Source organism: Eptatretus burgeri, chromosome 3 (assembly GCF_056783735.1).
Source record: "Eptatretus burgeri isolate ZD-2024b chromosome 3, Ebu_testis_v1, whole genome shotgun sequence".
NCBI classification, from domain to species: domain Eukaryota; kingdom Metazoa; phylum Chordata; class Myxini; order Myxiniformes; family Myxinidae; genus Eptatretus; species Eptatretus burgeri.
This window is the reverse complement of record NC_140963.1, coordinates 12,632,090-12,654,589: the sequence shown is the minus strand read 5'-3', so window position 1 is coordinate 12,654,589 and position 22,500 is coordinate 12,632,090. Positions and strand designations below refer to the sequence as shown.

The window sequence follows — 22,500 nt, the reverse complement described above, 5'->3', positions numbered from 1 at the left end:
ATCCAGCGCTGTGCTTCATTACGAATCGGCTTGCTCTCTCTTGCCCCTCAAGCCGTTCCTTATCAACCATTTTGTTGTCGTGCTTCTTTGTGTTCTTAACCCACTTGGTGAGCACCAACAAGCTGATTGATAACAGAGTCCACCTCAGCACATCTGCTAGATGATTGAGGATCCTTTTACGGTAATGCTGTTTGTGTAACGAAGAAAGTTAATGCGGGGAGATTTTCACCCTTTTCGCCCTTGTTGAGCTATTTTCTGCTTTTCAGCACAGCTGGGTTAGTTCTGTTTCATACTTGGGACAGATGTTCTGATTTTAAAAACCGCAATGTTCCGCCCTGTGCATGGGTTCATTCATTCACTAACGAGGGAGTGTTTTGTGATTATAAAAATGAATTGTCGTGTGGATTTGCGAAACAATATCGATATGTATTAACATGAGGAATTGTATAAATTTTATTGTGATTATTGTTACATTTGTGTACAGTACATTAAACGTAGTTATTATTCCACTTGCTTTCTCTGCTAACCTCAGCCCCTAGTTTTATAATAGTCCTTTCGAGTTAAGCATCAGGGAAAACATTTTATTTTTAATCGATTCATTACGTCACAGTGCTTTCTTTCCTTGAGATGGAGCATTCCCTTCGTGCTGTTTGTCACCACTCACAAGTTGATGTTTTTTTTTTTATTTGTTTTTTTTTTAATTTTTAATGGAAATCATCCCAAACAAAGTATGAAGCCACTCCATGTATAGGCACTAAGAAAAGGGCCTGACGTTTGTCAGCAAAATGAGTTCCCACCCTCTGGGGGGGGGTCCCATCTCAGAGTGTGAACCATGATTGGTTGTGTTGGGGGGGCCCTTGTTATCTTGGGGCCCCCATGCAATTGCTTGGGTTGCATGCCCCTAATGCCACCTCTGCATGCAGGTCTGATTGGGCAAATGTGTCTAACAATAGCTCACAAGATGATGAGACAAGAAAATAGATCTCAGATTGTTGTGGTGACTCATAGAAATTGAAACAGAGCTCCAATCAGCCAATCAATTAATCAATCTTTGTGATTGGCTACACTGTTACTTATTCACATTTCTCTTGCTTCCCATGCAACACTGGATAAATCTGCTAATATATATATATATATATATATATATATATATATATATATATATATATATATATATGTATATATATATGTATATATGTATATATGTATATATGTATATATGTATATATGTATATATGTATATATGTATATATGTATGTATATATGTATGTATATATGTATGTATATATATATATATATATAGATAATATAATATAATATAATATGATAGGGCACTTTTAGCTACTATGGTAAAAATTCAAATTTGTGATAGAAGTTTGCAGAACCTTCCAAATGGTGAGGTTACATGAAAAACTAAAATCTTCCAAGTTTTATTAAGATTAAATAATATTTAGGACTTGCGCAGGCACTTAACTTGATATCCTTCTCCATTAGTACAACATGGCTAAATTAAAATGAAAATCTCTTTTAATGAAAACAATTTAAAAAGATTCTCCTGAAAAGTAAATAATATGCCTTTATAAAATCAAAGTTTCCTTTGAGGCCTTTGGGTATTTCCGTCGGTCATCCTCCATCACTTGAACAAGGTACTGCACTTGAGCCTCATCTCTTGTTCGACCAGCTTTCGTGAAATCTTGGATGAGGGCGACGCCTCTTTCGGCCGCATCATTCACGACATTCAAAGAGTCAACCCTCTGCTTTGCTTTGACGAAGGATTCAAAGCTCTTCCAATTTGATGGATCCTTTTCCTCGAGAAAGTCTTCTGGCAGCTCGAGGAGCGTAAAGAGATTTTTAGTTTGGGAGGAGCAGAGGTCAGACAGCTTCTTTCCCTCTGGATTGGGAAGCCAGACTCGTCGAGATGGATCCTCTGAACCCTCCACGTCCTTCATGTTTATTACCATGGCGATGTTTTCTGACGAATCTAAGTTGTCATCAAAGAGTGCAACGCCGACGTTAACTTCGCTCAGGTACCACAGATGGTGGCTCATTGTTTTGTATGCAGCGTGATTCAAGGAATGGAGGGCTTGAAGGAGCTGGAGGTCATTCTTTGGCGCGGAAGCAGCATTTCGAGCGTCGAACCAGGCCCTCATTTCATGCTTAGCAACAAAAAGACAGACCTGCTTGATCCCGCTAAACAGGCGTTCTGTGCGACATGTACTGCGGGATGATGACGCGCGTTTAGTGAGAAAATCCGAGAACTGCCCTTGAAACATCCAGATCTTGAAGCAGTAAATTGCACGAGCCATCCAACGCGCTCGGTGAACGGCGCCAGGTGCCCTGAATGTTGGAACCTGATGTCCAGAAGGGACGCCTCCAAGGAAAATGATCGTCAGTTGGAGAAGTTCTTTGTCGTCGTCTCGGGGATGCTTCTGCTTCAAAAGCTCTTGGGCATGCTGAATGACAGAATTGGCCCATGGATGGATATCGGTGGCTGTGCTTGCATCATCAGCAGCAGTCAAGTACTGCGTGAAATTAAAATGGGGCCAGCAGTCCCGGAAGGTTTGGAATAAGGTGAAGTCTGGCCCTCGGGATGCTTCATCGACCGAAGAAGAGTAAATTGCTTCCAAAACAAGTTCTAAGACATGGTGCCGACACGCAAAATAAAGAAGTTGATGATCAAGGATGTTTTCAATACGAACACAGACCCCACCCCGCATTCCAGTATTAACAGCTGTCGTGTCAAAACACATCCCTTTGACACGTCCAATCAGGTTCCACTCCTTAACTGTTGAAAAGATGACCGCGGCTGTTTCTTCCGCCTTGGAGTCTTTCAGCATCGGAATTGCCAGGATTTTTGACACACCATTCCCAGTGACCAGAATTGGCAGCCTGTCAACTTTGTCTCTTCCAGTTAGGTCTGGCATCAGCTTGGAATCCCAGTGGACTACCAGGGGTGTGTCAACCTTAAAGCTCTGCTTTATCTCTTCAGCGCGTTGCTTCCTGTGCTAAACACGAGCGGCACAAATGGCACTTGGACTGAGAGAAAGTTTATTGATGTCTTGTCCCAATTGCTTGGGAAATGGAATTGGAACCCAACTTGCAGAACGATCACTAAGGAGAGTTCTATCCAGGGCCTCAGTTACTTCAGATGTTAATCCAGTTGTCCCACGTTTTCTCTTTGGAGGCTGGGAATCACAGGTGGTTGGATGGATGGAAGAAGATGGTTGTCGACTTGGACTAGATTCAGTAGAGCTGGAGGAGGAAGACTGGAGGTTGGCTGTTTCAGAAGTTGCGGCCATCTCCAAAAGCGCCTTCTGTTTCCTCTTTTTCTCTTCATCCTTACGTTTCATAATTTTCTCTGAAGTCCTGGCAGTCTTGTAGTCAAGACTCCCGATCTTTCCTGGACGCCCTTTTTCACGCTGAGAAACAAGAAACTCCTTGTCCTCATCGATTTTTATAAGATTCATAGCATCAGCGTGAGCTATGTCAAACAGCTCATCCAGGTCGGCCTTGAAATTGTCTTGTTTCTCTATGTTGGTAGCAGTCTTCCGATTGATGCTTTTCTTTAAACCCTGCCACGTTGTGTGTAATTTTCGCACATGGACTACCACATCAGGAAGGTGCTTAGTAGGAATCCCCTCTGTGGACCAGATGTTCATTAGCTCTTGTGATGTTTGATTCACACTTGCAGTTAGGGTCTCATTCATTTCCACATGAAGGGACATCAAAAAGCGGAGAACTTCGGCCTTAGAAGGAAGTTTCTGGCCAGGAAGTGTTGGATTAGGGGATCCAATCAGCCAAATGGCCTTTTTCGATCGAGTTCTGGAGGCCATTACCCCAAAAATATGCAGAAATTTCTGGACTGAAAAAAAGAGAAAAACATCATGGTGAAGTGGGAAATGTTACAGAGTGGAAAGTACACATTGAAAAGTACCAAGTTTTTGCCAAACTTGTGCGTTAATTCATGCATGCATGAAGAAATGCTCTGCTCACTGCTGTGCGATTGCGCAACTTTCAACAAGAAATCTTTCCGTTTCCGAATTTTGGACCGAGTTGGGACTTCATTATTTTTAGATTAAGCAATTTATGAGCTGATTTTCATTTCTTCACATCAACATTTAATATCATTTTTATGCATTTAATTATAAGAATATATTAATTAGAACCTCAAAACAGTAAATTCAGATGATCTCAAAATAAACTTTTAATTGATCTGCAAAAAGAGGAAAAAAAAATCATTTTTGGCAGTTTTTGATGCCCTTTGTGCAACTTTGCATCACTTGCGCAAGTTCAAGAACATGACTCAAGAAAAAAATATTTTAACACAATGATTTCTAGTAGGAACCTCACTGAATGGCAGGTTCTGCGCATTAAAAAAAAAAACTTTCATTTTTTAGAAGCACCCTAAATTATATATATACACATATATATATATATATATATATATATATATATATATATATATATATATATATATATATATATATATATATATATATATATATATATATATATATATATATATATATACATATCGGGTAGGCAATACATCAAGTGATAAAGTTTTGACAAAATACTGTTCAAAAGTTCCAGAAGTGCAGTTTTGAACTATTTCAAGAAGGTTAAATAAAGTCTGAAAGTTGCATGCTCACCTTGTTCCATAGACGTTGCTCATTGCTGTAATTCGTCCAATATGCCAAAACATTTGAAAACCAAACACCAAAGTGAGTACCTATTGGTAATGGTTGAGAATGCGGATTCATAAAAACCAAAGTCTGCAACGGCAGCAAGTTCACTTTCATAATCAACGATTGAAAGAGGAATTTTGAGAGGGTGGGGGAGGCAGAGTGAGGAAAGGCAAGGCAGTGTAAGGGGAGGGTAGCCAGCATCCTTGGGCGATAAAACTCACCCAAACAGCAACGTTTTCTTTCGATGAATTGCACAATTCATCCGAGCAGCAGATTGGACAGCTTTAAAAAATAAAAATTTTGATTTGTCCAATTCACTCATTCTTTGACGCCCCTTGTTCTCCTCAACCTCAGTAGAGTTATATTGTGGTAGAGGGAGTTTGGGAGGAGGATAGTGAGAGGGGAGGATGGGCAGCATGAGGGGAGGGGGAGGCAGCAAGAGGGGAGTTGAGGCAGCATACCAGGGCATTACGGGGGTGATAAAACGTGTCCAAACAGCAACGTTTTCTTTTTAACCACCATGTTCTATATAAAACCGGATGGAAAATCTCTTCCTCCTTCATCTTCTTCTTCACTCATAATAATGTGAGTCTCGTTCAATCCCGTTTCTCATGTCGATTAGATTCAGAAAACATTGATTATTATACACCACCTTTTATAGCATCACGAAGGAGGTCACCATACTTGCAACACATATGAGAAAAGGATATGAAAAATTACCCCCGTGTGGGAGTGACGGTCATCTCTGCGAGAAATAATACCATAAGTTCTCAATGTTCAGTTATGACTGAAGACTACTGCGCAGTTCTACGGCACAGCTCCACTACGCAGTTCCACTGCGCAGCTCGAACTGCGCAGTTTGGTGAAAGATGACTCGGCATTTTGGCTCGCGTCCACGAAATTATATTTTGAAAATAAATGCCGACGTTTACATTTCGGATTTTGAAACTTTTGCACCTTCGGCGGAAAATGTATAAATATAATATACAAGGTCAGCTGCTATGCAATGACACCATTCACTAACTTTTACCATGCCCAGAAGAGAATATATAGCCTCCTGAAGGTAGGGCAGTTTTTGCAAAGTTTGAAGTCATGTGATGCGAAAACGAAAGTGAAATTCGAAAATCCAGCCTGACCAAATTTAGATATTGTCCCATAGATTTATATGTCACAATCAAATTCAAGATTGCTTGAGAAATGTAGGAGGAGATAGATTTTGAAAATCGTCATTTTCGCATTGTTTGCCAACTTTGAAGTCACGTGACACGAAAACGAAAGCGAATATCGAAAATCCGGCCCGACCAATTTTAGATATTGTCCCATAGATTCATATGCCACAATCAAATTCAAGATCGCTTGAGAAATGATGGAGGAGATAGAATTTGAAAATCGTCATTTTCGCAAATTCAAAGGCCTCTTGACCTTGACCTTGACCTTCGGTGACCTTGAAAGTCATACCATCGTGTACGTCTCGTCGACTTCTATCAGGATCACTAATGACCAGATCTCCCGCTTCAACTTCATTGTGAACGGACTGACTGACGGACGGATGGACCCATATTACCCTTTCTCTCACCAATATTATTAGGTCATTGGAAATGACCTAAAAAGCAGTGTTGGGTGAGAAAAGGATTATTTCAATCATTTATTTGTGTGATTTTTAAAGGGTAAAAGTTGATTTTTATTCCATTGTTTTTGTTTTTTTTTAGCAATTACGCAAAGATTGGTATTCTTGTCAGTGAAGCGTGCGGTCTTCTCGTGGTTTTGAAACAAACAACCAAGCATCTTGGTGAGCACTCGCCAAGTGGCTTAAGCACTCAAGCAAGCACTCCAACAGAACGGTTAATCAGGAACACTTGGCTCGGCAAGCAATTACCGATCCCCGATCGGTCATATAAACATCATGCACCCGAAGATGCCCAAGCGATATCTGAATTGGACAAATGAACACTTTTTTTTTTAGCAGTCGGGACTACTGATGAAGTCTATAAAGAAGTTTAAATTTTGAAATTCTGCTGAGATTGAGAGATTCTCGAGCTTATTACAGGTGTGCAAATGAAATAAAGCCTCGAATGCTGGTGTCTCCGGGCGTTTATAAGCATTGCAATGTCCTGCGATTTGTAGGTATGATGATCAGGCATTCGATAATATGAATGAGGAAAGTGGGGGGAACTTTGTCGTTAAGAAATCGTTGCGGCCTGTTCCAAGTCAAGGCATTGTTGAGCATGCCAAAAAATAAATAAATGGTGGTTTAAGACTCTTTTGAGGTGACAGAGGGCTGATGACGATGGCGCCTTGCTGTCTTGGTAAGGCTTATTTTGGGTTTTTTTTTTTTTGTGATGATCACCCACTAAATTATCTTCAAAAGGGGTCTTTCAGTTCATGCAAACACCCAGTTTTCATTCATGCACCACCTTAGAGTTCTCTTCGTATGCGCGCAAAGTTTGGAGCCGTTAGGTATCATGGTTTTGGATTTATGGAGACGGACAGACACACACTGACATTCATTAGTGTAGATTTCTTGAATGAAGATTGATTAACGATTCAATGGGGTATGTATTATTCAATGAAGATTGGTTCCTCAATTTGGGGGAAAATATATTTGAAATAATTTTCATACAGCAGCTGGATGTTGATTTTAAGAGAGTTTGACAGTAATGGGAAAAACAAACAAACAACATTGTTGCAAAATCTGTATGAACGTGTTTTTTGATCATCTTTACAAAGGATATCCCGAGAGCCCATCACATCATTGCATTATGCTTGAATCACTTGCCTCACTGAAATGTCACACTTTCTGATGATATGTTCGAGTTTTTGAAACAAGATTTATTTTGTTTATCTGCTAAAAGCTAGATCCTCAAATCTCATCCCTTCTGTTGCTGAAGTTTCATGCTTCGAATACTGTTGTCACGTTTATTTTCCTGAATGGACCCATTGCAGAATTGCATCACATGCTTCGGGAGCACCTGCTCTGCCATTTTTGTTTTGCTTCTGTTGATCAATTCTAGATGGCCTTGTAGTAACCTTGCTTGATCACTAAAAACTTGTAGAATGTAAATTGCTGCGTGCCAAACCGTTTTAACAACCAGGAGAACTCCTTGATCTCACCGAGTAATCCCAATAGTCTGAGGCTGAGGTTAACGGTGAGCTTTGATTATGAATGACACCAATATGGACCGAGTCGGAATGGAAGAGCATGTCAAGTAAGTGGATACATCGTTGCGCTAACTTATCTGTGAAAATATTTTCCGTATGTACCTCCACTATGGATCTGCTAAAACTTTGCTCATTGCTCATGGAGAGACAGGGAACGTAAAGCAAAATATCACGATGATGCTACATCGCACTGAAATATTGTTGCATTGATGGAGGTACGAATTAGGTCGAATGTTCACTTTTAAGTGAGCATGGTCCATGTGTTCACATCGTTTATAACGATTTTTGAAATCAGGGACCCGTTAGAGGGAAGTTGTCCTGTTCTTATGTATGTCGTGAGGGGTGGTATTGTTGACATTGAATCTGGAAGGTGTAATTTGTACGCGTCCTCACAGTGAACCAAGCAAGGCATCCAGGCAAGGCAAGGACTGGGTGGTAATAGAATGATTTTGATGTGTCTGCATCCACTGTGTGGCCCGCGATGGTTTGAGGGGTGCATTGACATCAGTTGGCCCATCTGATGGCACGGCAGCGGCAACTGTGTGGCTATTAATTGGCGGAGAGGTGCTGTCTGTGAGAGAACGCTCAGACAATGTGGGTGTTGTCGTGGGCGAGGTTATGAAAGGGACCGGCACAGGGACAGGTAGTCAGCGTGGAGAGTCAGAAGAAACCCTTTTGGAGCTGGTGCAGTGAGCCAGGAGCTTGCTGGCCCACTCCTCTCAGCTCCCCTTTGTTCTCTTCCTTTGCCCTGCTGGACGTGTCCTCACTACTCTGCAAGGTGCTGCAGGTGTGAGCTGATCTGTACTGCTTGGGCAAGAGACGCACATGCCTTGGAACTGTTTCAATCCCCAAATCCTTTGAAAGACCTTGCCTGCACACTTCCTCCCCATTGTGAGCGAATGGTTGTGTGCTTGTGGTGCCCTGGGTCCTTTTTTTTTATTTTTTTATTTTTTATTTTTTTTATCAAGTGCTTTTTATTTTTTAAGTGTGACTTAATTTATTTGTCGTTGTACATAGTCTCCGTTTCATCTCGGAATTCTACGTTTTTGTTCTCCTTTGTCTCCTTTCAATAAACTGCTCTTCCTTGTTACATTGTTACACTTTAAGTGTGTGTTTCCTGATCACCCTCCATTGTCATGCGTGCACCCAAACCATTTCGGCTTCATCTGATCAATTACTGGGGGAGATATAACTTGTTAAACGTCCACTTTATGAGACCGGCAGGATTTGGATTCCGACTGTTTGGGTAGAGGGAGGGAGGGTGGACCACGCCAACAGCTCGAGCATGATCACCTTTAATCTGAGCGATCACCCAAAGCACATCACTTCGGTACTGCGAGTCCACATTTGCAGACCCAGTGACGCGACAGTATCTTTTCACTTGGCTTGTGGTCCTGACCAATCAACCCCAGCTGAAGACTCGGACAGCAAGTTTCGGACATTGAGCATTTTTAGCACACTTTTCTTCGCTGAACTGAGGCTTTGCTGAAATCGAATCTAAATCTTTGTTATATGCAACGTCAGTATAAGAATTTGTATCATTACCAGTTATATGCAATCAACAAAAATTATCCCAATTGTTCAGTATTTTTATCGTATTGTTACATTACTGTCCTATCTTATGGCCGCATGTTTTACAAGGCTGCTTTGGTTAATTTGGCACTTTATGACATCGTCAGAAATAATTATTTTTCAATGATTATCCAACTACATCCAGCAAGTTTAATCCAAATACACATTTTGCATCGGTAATTCAATTTGTACACTTATTGACTGTGCTACTGTTGTAGTTGTTGTTGTTGTTGTTGTTGTTGTTAAGCTTTATTTTTGAAGGGCACTTGTCATGATGGAGCATTGGATCATTTTAGCACTGGTATTTTTTTTAATTTAAACTCCATTACAACACCCTTTAAATGTTCCGCGCTATCAGTGTGACAAATACAAATAACACGAGTGTTTCCACGTTCTTATTTCGAGCAAAGCTTTTGTTTGATAATTTGTTGTGATTAGCACAGTTTTGAAGTGCAGAAATGAAATGATTTATCTGCAGTTCTGACTTACTTGCTTTTCCATCTGTTCAAACATAGCATTTGCAATTGCTGTACCATGTCCAACGGCCATTGATTTGTGGTGCGAATGGATAAAATGTCATTCAAATTGCGTTGCTGGATTTCCTGGCACTCTGCCTTATCTGCACACTGCAGCACTCACCGAAGCTGAATGCTTCATGACCCCATGTAGTGACTTCAAGGCTTTGTGCAAAAGTTTTAAACCTATTTCACATTACATTTTGATGTTTGTAGTTTCCAATTGATGAGCAGTTTTGTATCCAACTGGGCCAATTCCATTTGAAGGCCGCTGCATGGATGAAACATCAGAACTCATCTTTATTATCTTAAAATCTTAAATTGGTTCTGTTGTTGTTATTGTTGTTGCTGCTGCTGCTGTTGCCATTTTATAATTTTTGCTTTATTTTTGCTTGCCTCATCATGAAATCGTTTTATTTTAATCCTCTGCAAACAAAATAAGGACTGTGTGAAGAGTGGGGTCCACCTTCTCATTTCTGGCCTGGACTCACCATGTAAACAATAAATCCTCATCATCAAGTAAGCAAGAAAGAAACTTGTCCAGGCTTTTACGATGAATAGCTGACTCCAGGATTATGAGCAATTTCTCTTCTGGTCACTCAGAAGCACCCGTAATATATCCTGCCAGGGAAAGAACTGCAAGAACACTAAAATCGCCATGTCGTTATCTTTATTAAGCTAATAATAGGCCGAATTGTATTCTAATGTTGTGCATCATTATTTTGCTCTTTGTCACGCATTTTCATGAGGTCAAAAGCTGACCTGGTGCCAGGATTTTCAACGTGATTGTCCGCCTGATCATCGTTATATCGAGTTGCTTGTTATCGATTTGGCTGTGCCCCCTTTCATATAAACATCTCACCAAAATTTTACCTTTGAAACCAAATTTAACAAAGCACAGATTTCTAGGAATTGACAGAAGCTTTAGGATTGCTTCTTCACCCAAGTCTCAGTTTCTTCCATTTTCCTGTCATCGTTTGAACAATAAAATGAGTAAGTGAATTTAAGTAAAAGGACAGTGCTGGTAATGATCAGTTTGTCAGGGTTATGTTCCTAGAAAACACGACTTAAACTGATCACCTATTTCCGATAAGAATCAACTAAAATACAGGAGGTACGTTCCAGAACTCCAACACTCCACATGTAAAGTCTTAATAAATCACAAATTATACAATTTAATGAGGAAAAATAATAATAAATAGCAAAGGAAAGTAAGTACAAGATATATTTGCACACAAATAAAATTTACTACTCCTCTGTCCGTAAATGTGTTGATCTCAAACATCCGAGGTCTCCGCTCCAAGCTGACAGATCTCTTGATCCATGCCGCTGCCGATAAACCTTTCATCATCTGTTTAACAGAATCCATCCTCCCACAGGATGATCCTGACTCATTAGTGTCTCCTCCAGTTTGATTGACCTGAACCCCATCGTAGCGGCAGATTCGCACTGTACATCAAGATCTCCATTTCTCACTCTGTACTGCTCTTACACCTCCCAAACATCAGGAGTAAACTTGATGTAAAGAAGTTAAAAAAAAATTGTACGTTTTATTAATTTGTTTTTCATATTCTCATAATAATAGTTTGTTGAAGATTTGATGACAAAAGCTCAAATGTTAAAAAGGTTATGGCTTGGACAGACACACTGAATCTCAATAGTAAATAAATAACCACAGAAGTGATTTTAAAGATAAATAAATAAACAAATGGTTCATCTTGCACTTGACCCTGTGGCGGGGCTAATACGAGATATGTTATGCCTCTGCCGACCAAGTCGCCGGAGGCATTGTTTTCAAGTTGTCTGTCCATAGAGGAAATTTTAGGAAATCTCAAATTTTAGGAAATCTCAAATTTTAGGGCACGTCGGCTCGTAGAGGAAATTGCACTTGTTCCACAAGCTGGATACGGGCATTTGTATATTTTATATTAAAAAACTACTACACGAGAAGACTATGGACAAATAAACACAGTACATAAGATGTGAACTTGCGAACCGAGCATCATGAGCCATGGGTTCAGATGGGAATCCCAAACAGTCAAACTCAGTTATATATGCCATTCTTCATTTTAACATTCCTTTATTTTGTAAAATTCCATTGCATGTAACACTCTTCCCAAAGCAGTGCTGAAATCAAGTTGAAGCATCATTAACAAGCAATGTAACATTCATATTGTGATACAAGCACAAGGCCTTCCATGATGCTCACTTTTGAAAAAAAATTTTTCATCCTTTAGCATTTTGTTGAACGTTTGAATGACCTGAAAGGAAGTGTAATTGCTTAGATGCTGCGGTCCGAGTAAATGCACACATTTTATGCACCATACTTAATTAACTCGATCTCAAAAGGAACAAATCATTATATTGTGCAAGATATCGATACATTTGTGTTTCTCATCTCATGTGTTTGCACTTCAGGTAATAATTGGCAAAATATAAGCGGATGGTGAAGGAATAAGGATGGTGAAGGAATGTGTTGGCAAGTGGATGTTGTTTTATGGAGAAATGCTGGTTGGCTAATAATTCTCAGAAACTAGCATGCTCTGCCAGAAGTCTGGATCTTCTTTATGAAGATTAAAAAAAAAAAAAAAACTGCTCCTGTACTCTGCATTTTGTTGCACCTTAGAAGGTAGAGAAGGTTATTTCAATCCTCAACTCTGATTCTGCAACTGGACCGAACGGCATTGACTCGCATGTCCTAAAAAGCTGCTCACTGCTCTTGCACTCTCAGCCATGATCTCAGGTCTCACTTGGGTCTCACTCTCAGCCATGATCTTTCTTGAGCAAGTCACATTTCAAAGTTAGCCTCCAAACTTGGCATCATCACTCATGCAGAGTCCTTCCTTGGCACATCTGAACTCTCATGCACCTACAAGGTTTTCGTCCGCTGCTTGATAGCGTACTGCTCTCCCTTCTGGGCTGGCTCCTCTGCCTCACACCTTGCTGAGCTTGATACCAGGAAAACCAAGGCTATGAAGATTATTGGAATTTCTCACAATGAAGTTAAATCTATGGGCTTGTCCCTTTGCCATTGCAGACATGTCGATGGTCTCTGTGTTCCGCCTTTTTTCTGGTCTTGTACCCTCTGCCCTTTCCATGCCTTGCCTCCCCCCCCCCCAAAGTTTCTGCACGGTGACCCACCAGCAACCTCCTTCTGGTGAAACTCCCAAAATCCAGAATCACTGCTTACCTCCACTGATTCATTCCTATTTTTTTTTTCTCTCCTGTCAAACCACCCTCCACATTCTCTTCAATGTCATTCCTCCCTCCAGGTTTTCAAGACAGCTGTTCACCACTCTCAGATCATTCTCCATCCAAAATCATGATCTTTTCTGCATCAGTTAAAGGAGGAAGAGAAGGCGAGAAAGGCTGAAAAAAGAAAATTTGCTGAGAAAGAGGTTGAGGTGTTGAGGACAAATAGAAAAGAGCTTGAGTGTGATCTCAACGTACTGATGAAGGATGCTGATGCATCATCTGAAAAAACAGAGCAGCTCCAGAGTTTTAGCTATTTATCTGAGGCCAGCACGCTCTTAAGAGCAGAAAAGGATGAATAATAATCGCTGGGAGAAGTGGTTTACGAGTTGGAAGGAGAAACCCAACTCTTGGCCTATATTTGAAGATATGGAGCTGAAAAACTGGACATACTGTAAATACACGATGAACTGTAAATGTTGAAATGGAAGCATGTTTTATATTGGAAACAGCCACTCTGACTCAACTCGAACTATGACTTTTAAATTTGAAGCAGTTGTGGAATTCAATACAGCCACTCAACTAAGTCTTTAGAGTATGGGAACTGGATACAGCCACTCAACGATGACTTTGGGGTGTATAATTAAATTATACAAGAAAAAAAAAAAACATTGAAAAAAAAATGTAAAAACACAGAGGGATGAAATATCAAAGAAACGACCAAATAAGATCGGAATGACACCACATTTTGATGCCACAATAAGACATCACAATCCTCTTCTGGATTACCATCACGACATCTTCTGACATTTTATTTTTGTTGTGGGGATTGTGATGGAACAACGTCAAAAGATATCCTGATGCTAAACCAGAAGAAGATTGTGGTGTTGTATTGTTGCATCGTCATTTGGTGTTATTCTACCTTGTTTGGTTGTTTGTTTTTTTTGGAGATTTCCTCCCTCTGTTTTTACATTTTTTTTCAAAAATTTTTTTTCCCATTATTTCTGCAATTTTTTAAAGTAATAAAATGCTGAATGTTCTATATATTTTGTTATTTTGGTTTGGCTTATGGTACACTCTACCCCCACCCCCTCCCCCTCAATCCTGGCTTTTGGTTCAGTCCCTTATATGGATTACCACATTTGTGAAATGATGTGATTATCATTAAAAAAAAGAATGCTTCATGTTTTATATATTTTGCTATTTTGGCATGGATTAAATCCATCTCTGTTATAAAATTGTTTTAATACTTGATTCAGTTGATTTGGGGAATGGTTTGGATGTGTATCACTTTTGGAATGGTTCTGTCCATTTCCCCCCCCCCCCCATCCCACGATCCTGGACTGGTTTGGTGAAGTCCACATTTACGTTCGATTTCTTTTCCTAATAAAACGATTAATGTTTTATTCACAGTATTTTTTAAATTTTAGGTTGCGTGCACTCGGCCAAAAACAAAGTAACTTCCTCGCGTTGGAATCGACATCATAGCTTCAGCAGTTATTGAGTTAGGTTGGGCTACAGTTTTACATTGTTTTTGGAGGGACAGAAGCAGAAGAAGAAGAAATACAAAATGGCAATTTAGCAATCTCTCGTTGTGGTACTTTATCAGTGTATTCTGGCGTCTTTTTAAGTCTTGGTAGTTCAGAAAGTGCTCGAGAATAAAAGGTATGTTTTTTTTTTCATGCTTATGACCACTCTGTAGTAGTTTGAGCGTATCATTGTGTACACATTTGAACGGGCGGCCATTTTTTCCACCATATCATCCTTCTATATGGAGTACTACCGTACTCCATGATAATGACACGGGTATGTTGTAAAAATTTTTTTTTATCTCAATGATGGCTTTATGGTCAGAGCAATAGTCTTATCGTCAGCACAACAAAACATCTTGAAAAACTGATGGTCATCACCAATTGGCTATTTTCTGAAGAAAATTTTATACTCCAACTTGGAAAAACAACTGGAAAGGACAGAATTTCTTTCATAAGAAATCTGGAGGGGGGGGCTCCCTATGTACAAGACCTTCCCATTACCGCCGTGTGGTGAAACTGCTGCAGGTAGTGGACAAAAAAAAAATAGAAACACCAAAGTCAGGTCAGGTCAGGTATGGGAGCATGTGCCAGAACAGCGCGTCGCTGCGTCCACTTTCCGCCGGTACTCCAGGGGCCTCCGTCTGGCCTTCCCCCAGGCAGATGCCAGGCCCATGCCCATCTCCTTGAGATGATTGTCAACGTGCTGCAACCACGAGGCACATGGTCAGCCCACTGGCCTCCTCCACTCATGAGACTCCCTCGCTGAGAGAATCTGGTGAGCAGGATCAGCGTCAGGAAAACGAGCCACATGTACATACAGCCGCAGCTGACGCTCACGGACTATGCAGGTAACAAATCTCATCCGAGTCTCTCTCAGCAACCGCTCGTTGGACACAAAATCCGACCAGCGATAGCCAAGGATTCTCCGAAGAGACCTGTACCAAAGGAATTAAGTCTCCGTCTCAGATCCTTGGTCAGAGTCCAAGTCTCGCATCCATAGAGCAAGATTGGAAGTACCAAGGACCTGAAGACTCGGACTTTTGTCCCCCCGCACAGGTACCGGCAGCGCCACACCCCATGATCCAGTGAATCCATGACTCCCCAGGCCCAACCCAAACGTCTATTGACCTCTGACTCAGCCAGCAGAGACATGAATATCACTGCCAAGGTAAGTGAATCTCTCCACGACCTCAACATCCTCACCACAAACACACAGACAGGACAGCAGCATCCAAGTTGTCACCGAAAGCCTGGATCTTAGTTTTGACCCAAGAAACCTGTAATCCCAGCGGCTCCTACTCCTCATTCAGCACCTCGAGGGCCCCCAAGAGGATATCTAAAGTCTCTGCAAAGATGACTGCATCATCTGCAAAATCAAGGTCTGAGATCTTGACATTCCCAAACGATGCACCGCAGCTTGATCTCTCCGACATCCTCCCTAAAATCCAGTCCATACAAGTGCTGAAAAGTGTGGGGGCCAGTACACACCCCTGACGAACTCCAGTAACAACTGGAAATAAGTCAGAGATGGTACCACCACACTTCACAGCACTCTCAGTACCAGAGTAGAGTTCAGACATCAGATTGATCAGTTTTGGTGGCACCCCACGAAGACCAAGAATCCTCCAGAGGACATCCCGATTCACTGAATCGAACGCTTTACAGAGATCAACATAGGCTGCAAGCAGCCCCTGCCGAAACTTTCGTCTGCGTTCGGTGAGGACACGAAGAGCAAGGATACGGTCAATCGTTGACCTCTTTGGTGTAAAGCCTGACTGCTCTGGACGCTGGTGCTCAAGCAGATTGTGGCGAACCCTATAAAGAATTATCCGAGCAAAGACCTTGCCCGCCACTGAGAGCAGCGTCACCCCTCGGTAGTTGTTGCAGTCTTGGCGGTCACCCTTCCCTTTCCAGAGAGGAACAACAAGGCCCCTCTTCCAATCAGTTGGGATGATGCCTGTGTTCCAGGCAGAGCACAAAACTGCATGCAACGACATGAGTGCAGCATTTCCACCAGCCTTGAGAAGTTCAGCATGGATGCCACAGATCCCTGGAGCTTTGCCCCGTTTCAACCGGTTCACCGCAGCCCGTGTTTCCACAAGGGAAGGTGGGCCACAGTTGATTCGAGGGTCAGCAACAGGGATTGTAACACCCTTGACGTCCAACTCGACGGCTGGGAGATCAGCCTGGTACAACCGCTCAAAGTAACTGGCCCAGCGGGCCTTCACTTCAGACTCCTCTGTCAAGAGCCTACCACTCTCTGCTCTAACTGCAGTGCTCCGAGGGATGTGCTTGGATGAACGCAATGTGCAAATTCCCCTGGAAGCGGGACGAGAATCACCTGTCCACAGGTGATGTTCTACCCCCTCACAGATTCCTCGCACATAGGCCTCCTTGTCCACCCTCAGTTCACGTACAGTTTTATTCCTCAGCTCCCTGAACAGCTCAGCTCTGCCATTCAGCCTGGCCCTGCGACTCAGGTCAATGGTATCCAGTGTCCCTTGAGAGACAAAATTCTTCTTTGCCCTGTGGTGAGCTCCAAGATATCCACCGGCAACATCAAGGACGGTGGTCTTGAAGGCACTCCACAACTCTTCAGGACCCCCGAAAGCACCCAGACCCCCAAGTGTCCACTCAGCCAGTTCGCAAACTCCTCAGCAACTCTCTCATCCCTGAGCTTGCCAACATCCAGCCTAGGCTGGGATGGTACCATTCTCCAGGATTTAAGGTGCAGCTTTAGAGTTGCTACAACAAGCCTGGGGTCAGTATTGAGGAACTGAGTACCCCGGTAGACCCTGCAGTTCTGGGTCATCCTCCAACGACCGTCAATGAGGACATGGTCAATCTCCTTTGCCACACCGCGAGCGTTGGAATACCAAGTCCAGCGATGAGCTTGTGGGCGCTGAAACCATGAACCAGCCACCCTAAGTCCATGACTTCTTGCAAAGTCAAGGAACTTAGTGCTATTCTGGTTCATAGTTCCTGACCCATGGAGACCAACACACACCTCATAACCATCCCTATCAGTTCCAGTCGATGCATTGAAATCCCCCAAGACTAGAAGGGCATCTCGTCTGGGGCACTGATCAACCACAGACTCGAGCGTGGCGTAGAATGCATCCTTCATGGTGAGATCACTCGCCTCAGTCGGAGCATAAACAGAAACCAGGGACATGACACCTAAGGAGTGACGAATCCTTAATCTCATACACTCGTTGACCGGTGTTACCTCAATTATCATTTGGGGTCAGCTTATTGGACACAGCTACAGCAACTCCTTGGGTATGGTAACCATCAGAGCGACCAGACCAATTGCAGGTGTAACCACCCACCATTATATTGCCGCAATCCGGTCTCCGAATCTCAGAGACCTGCAGTCCCGATGCCCAAACGCTTAAGCTCAGATGATAACAGAGACAGATGATCATCCTCTCTTAGGGATAGGACATTCCAGGCACCCACCCGAAGGGACCGCCTCAGGTTAACCCAAGGAGACCGCCGTCTGGTGGACGACACCTCAGCACCACTCCGACACACTCTCCCGCAATCTGACCCAGGGATGTTACCCCATGGTTTCCCTCCTATCATCAAAGATTGGGGGTTCCGAAGGCTTTGCCCCAATCCCGTCATCCGGTGAGCTGCCCTGCGAAGGGAAGCTGCACAGGAGGTACTCCCACGGAGTGGGTTTTCAGATTTTTTTTGCGTTTTTGTGTTTTGCGGAATGAAGGGGTTTTACGGTGGCCGGAGTGCAAATCCTGCCACCAACCTCCTAATAAGAAGTGACCCAACTGCAGGAGGACGTCCGCAGACACAGTTGGGCACTAGATATGGATGGCCGTTGGCTCACAAGGAGCTCCTCCGCCCTTTGACAGGTTTTGTTTTTAATCCTGCTGGGTGTCCATATCCAAACACCCTCCTCACCAGAAAACCTGGTGGGGGAGACGGTTTAGTCGCCGACTATCCGACCATGGAACAGGTTAGTACAGGTTTACATGGTACCTGTAGCAGGTCACAGACCTAACCTGACCTGACAAACACCAAAGTGAAGTCACTTAATGGGCCGTTGGGCCACCACGTACAACCTTTATGCCGCATGGCATGGAGTCCACCAGCATCTGGAACTCCGCAGTAGGGATACAGCACCATTCTTCTAAAAGAAAGTCAATCAACTCACACTTGTTTGGAGGTGGAAAATGCTGTCTCAGGTGTCGTTCCATAATATCCCATAAATGCTCGATTGGGTTCAGATCTAGTGACCGAGAAGGCCATGACATATGGATAACATCAGTGTCATGCTCATCAAACCATTGGTTGACCACCTGTGCTCTGTAGTTGGGGGTAGTTTCATCCTGGAAGACACCCTTCCCAGCAGGAAAGATATACTGCAACATGGGGTGAAAATGATCACTCGGTACCATTAAGTAGTAATTGGCATTGACCTTGCCTTCAAAGGGAATGACTGCACCCAAACCATCTCAGGAAAATGCATCCAACAACAGCACAGAACCACCAGAACCCTTCACTGTTGGAACCAAGCACTCAGGGTGGTCGAGTTTGTTAGGTTGGCACCACATGTGCACTCATCCATTTGTTGAGAACATGGTGAAGGATGATTCATCTAACTGTGTCTCATTTCTCCACTGCTCGGTCGTCTGTTGCCTGTGATTTTTGCACCACTGGACTTACACACGTGCATTGCCAGGTGTGAAGAGTGGTTTGTGTACTGCAACTCGACTATGGTATCCCACTCTGTGGAGCTCTCGGCAGGCCGTTTTTGATGAAACTGGCTGCTCAGGCCCCAGATTGAAATTTACAGTTAATTGATCTGCAGTTGCTCACCTGCTTTGCCTTGCATTTCAAATTAATGCACAGATATCATGATCCTGGAGTATGCGCTTCTGCCCACTGTCGCCCTTTGCTGTCTTTCCCTCAGAATTCCAGGCTGGCATCACCTTAAACAATATTGCTCGTGAAACTTTAGCAAGTTGAGCTCTCTTTGTGACTGAGGCTCCTGCCAAACGTGCCCCAACAATCACCCATCTTAAAAATTTAGGGCCCTGTCACACGTTGATGTTTTTGCCAGCAATGGCAACGTATAAAAATGTATGTAAAACGTTGGCGTACGCTGAAATTTTGATGTTTTTTTTTAAGTTTTGGGCGTATTCATAACGTGTTGGTCGTATGCATAACATATTAGTAACGGGCACAAAATGTTTCGTTGTGTTTTTGATAACTTTTACCAACGAATGCTTAGCCTGTTGTCGGCGTTCACAACCTATGCCCAACGATAGTTTAACTTACGCATAACGCACTGAACATATCGCCGGCGAACTCGTGGTGTAGCCTGTTAAGAACCTGCCAGACGCCGATTTAAATCGTAACCGCCTGAGAATTTTAAGTGTCAACATCGCAGTCACACCTTGACGATTTTGCCAGCGTATGCCGGCCTATGAAAAATGTGTCTAAAACGCTGGGCGCACGTCAAATACGGTATAGGTAAGTTGCGTATACGTTAAGAGTGGGCTGGAAAACAATGAAGTACGCTGTCATATTACGTGGTACGTGTAATACGTCGTGAAATTTCAAGCATGTTGAAAATTTTACGACGTACTCGGCGTATGGCGAACACGTTCCGCATGCGTCGTCATATGTTCCTGGCATGCTCCTTAATCGTTTACACACGACGGACACACGTTACTTGTAGGTTACTCATAAGTCTAAACACGTAGAGGTAACATTCGTGTACCTGAAACTTATTTCTAACCTCTGAGAAACGTTTTGTAAGCAGGCTACACGAACGTTGTTCACACTTCGCAACACGCTACTTGAAAGTTCCTCATACATCGAAACACATCAAAGTAATGTTTAGGGTACCTGTGACTTATTTATAACCTATGAATAACGTGCTTGGGAATTATTACGCTATGCATACGCTAGGCTATCGTTGGGCATAGGTTGTGGACGACTAAAACATGATAAACAATCATTGGTATAACTTATGTATAAGTTATCAAAGCGTTCTGTGTTCATTACTAGGACATTATGTATTTGTCAAAGTAGTTTTTAATACTTTAAAAAGTAAAACAAAGAAATATTTCATCGTGGGAATGAGGAAAAAAAAATAGCCGAAAAGAACATCGAACAATGGTGCAAAGTAGTCTCCTATTCGTGGACGATAAGAGGATCCATCATCACCCACACCCTCCCCATCACGCTCACATACTACGACTGACATAGACATACTACAGCTACCAATGCTACTACTACAACTACTACTACTATTACGACTGTCATGCACACCAACTACTACTAATAGTATTACTACTACTGATACTACTGGCATTGACATCTACTCAACATGGAGTCTGGAACAATGGTGGGTTCCTCTTGTGAAGCCCATTTGTATATATCAATTCCCCTTAACGCTGCCAATACGCCATTACACAGTAGATGTAAGTGAGAAACACGTTCAGTAGGTGCTGTGGTCGTCCGGAAGATGTCAGTCTAATTCGTCTACATACGACAATGTGCGTTTGAGATACGTTAAAAAATAGGTTCATAGCATGTTACTCAAAGGTTAGAAGCACGTTTTACTTAGGTTCAAAGCATGCTACACATAGGTTAAACGCACGTTACTCATAAGTTCATAGCACGCTAGTCATTCGTTCAAGGCAAGTTACAAATAGGTTCAATGCACGTTACTCATAGGTTTCAAGCACGTTAAACATAGGTTCGGAGCACGCTACTCATAGGTTAAAAGGACGTTATCCATTGGTTGAAAATTAGGTTTCGGTTATGTTAAATATTACCTTGATGTGTTTCGACTTATGAGTAGCCTACAAGTAACGTGTGTCCGTCGTGTGTAAACGATCGCGGAGCGTGCCAGGAACATATGACAATGCATGCGGAACGTGTTAGCCATATGCCGAGTACGTCGTAAAATTTTCAGCATGCATGAAATTTCACGACGTATTACACGTACCACGTAATATGACGGCGTACTTCATTGTTTTTCATCATGCTCCTAACGAATACACAACTTACCTATACCGTATTTGACGTGCGCCCAGCGATTTTGACACATTTTTCATTGGTCGGCATATGCTGGCAAAATCGTCAAGGTGTGACTGCGATGTTGATGCTTCCAATTTTCAGGTGGTTATGATTTAAATCGGCGTCTGGCAGGTTCTTAACAGGCTACGCCACGAGTTCGCCGGCGATACGTTTAGCGCGCTATGCGTAAGTTAAACTATCGTTGGGCATAGGTTGTGAACGCAGACAACAGGCTAAGCATTCGTTGGTAAAAGTTATCTATAAGACAACGAAACGTTCTGTGCCCGTTACCAATATGTTATGCATACGACCAACACGTTATGACTACGCCCAAGACTTTATTAAAAACATAAAAATTTCAGTGTACGCCAACGTTTTACATACATTTTTATACGTTGCCATTGCTGGTTAAAACGTCAAGGTGTGACAGGACCCTAAGGAATAGAATAAGGAATATTTTATTCTTAGTTTGAAGTCAATTAAACCATTTTTGACGAAGTTATGACCGTAAAATGAGTTTGACCTTTCAAGGCCACGTAAGGTCAAAGGTCATGGTGTCAAATGAAAGCCAATAAAGGACTTGATATATGTCTTCCATAGTAAACACGCATATTCCTCACCTTTTTTTGATTTATAATGGAAAATATGTAATTTTGACCGATGACCATGACCCCAAAAACTTCGGACCCTACCGATCTTCACAAATATGCATTTTTCACTGGAGGAATGGGTAGGATGATAAGTGACAAATAGAATAAGGTTCACTTTAAGCTTAGTTTGAAGTAAATC

General features: G+C 42.3%; 1 protein-coding gene across 3 annotated transcripts in view; it reads left to right on the top strand.

The window, feature by feature from the left end:
* Positions 1-22,500, top strand: part of LOC147029406 (polypeptide N-acetylgalactosaminyltransferase 1) — a 472,683-nt gene that overhangs the window by 182,939 nt on the left and 267,244 nt on the right. The gene's annotated exons all lie outside the window — the stretch shown is intronic.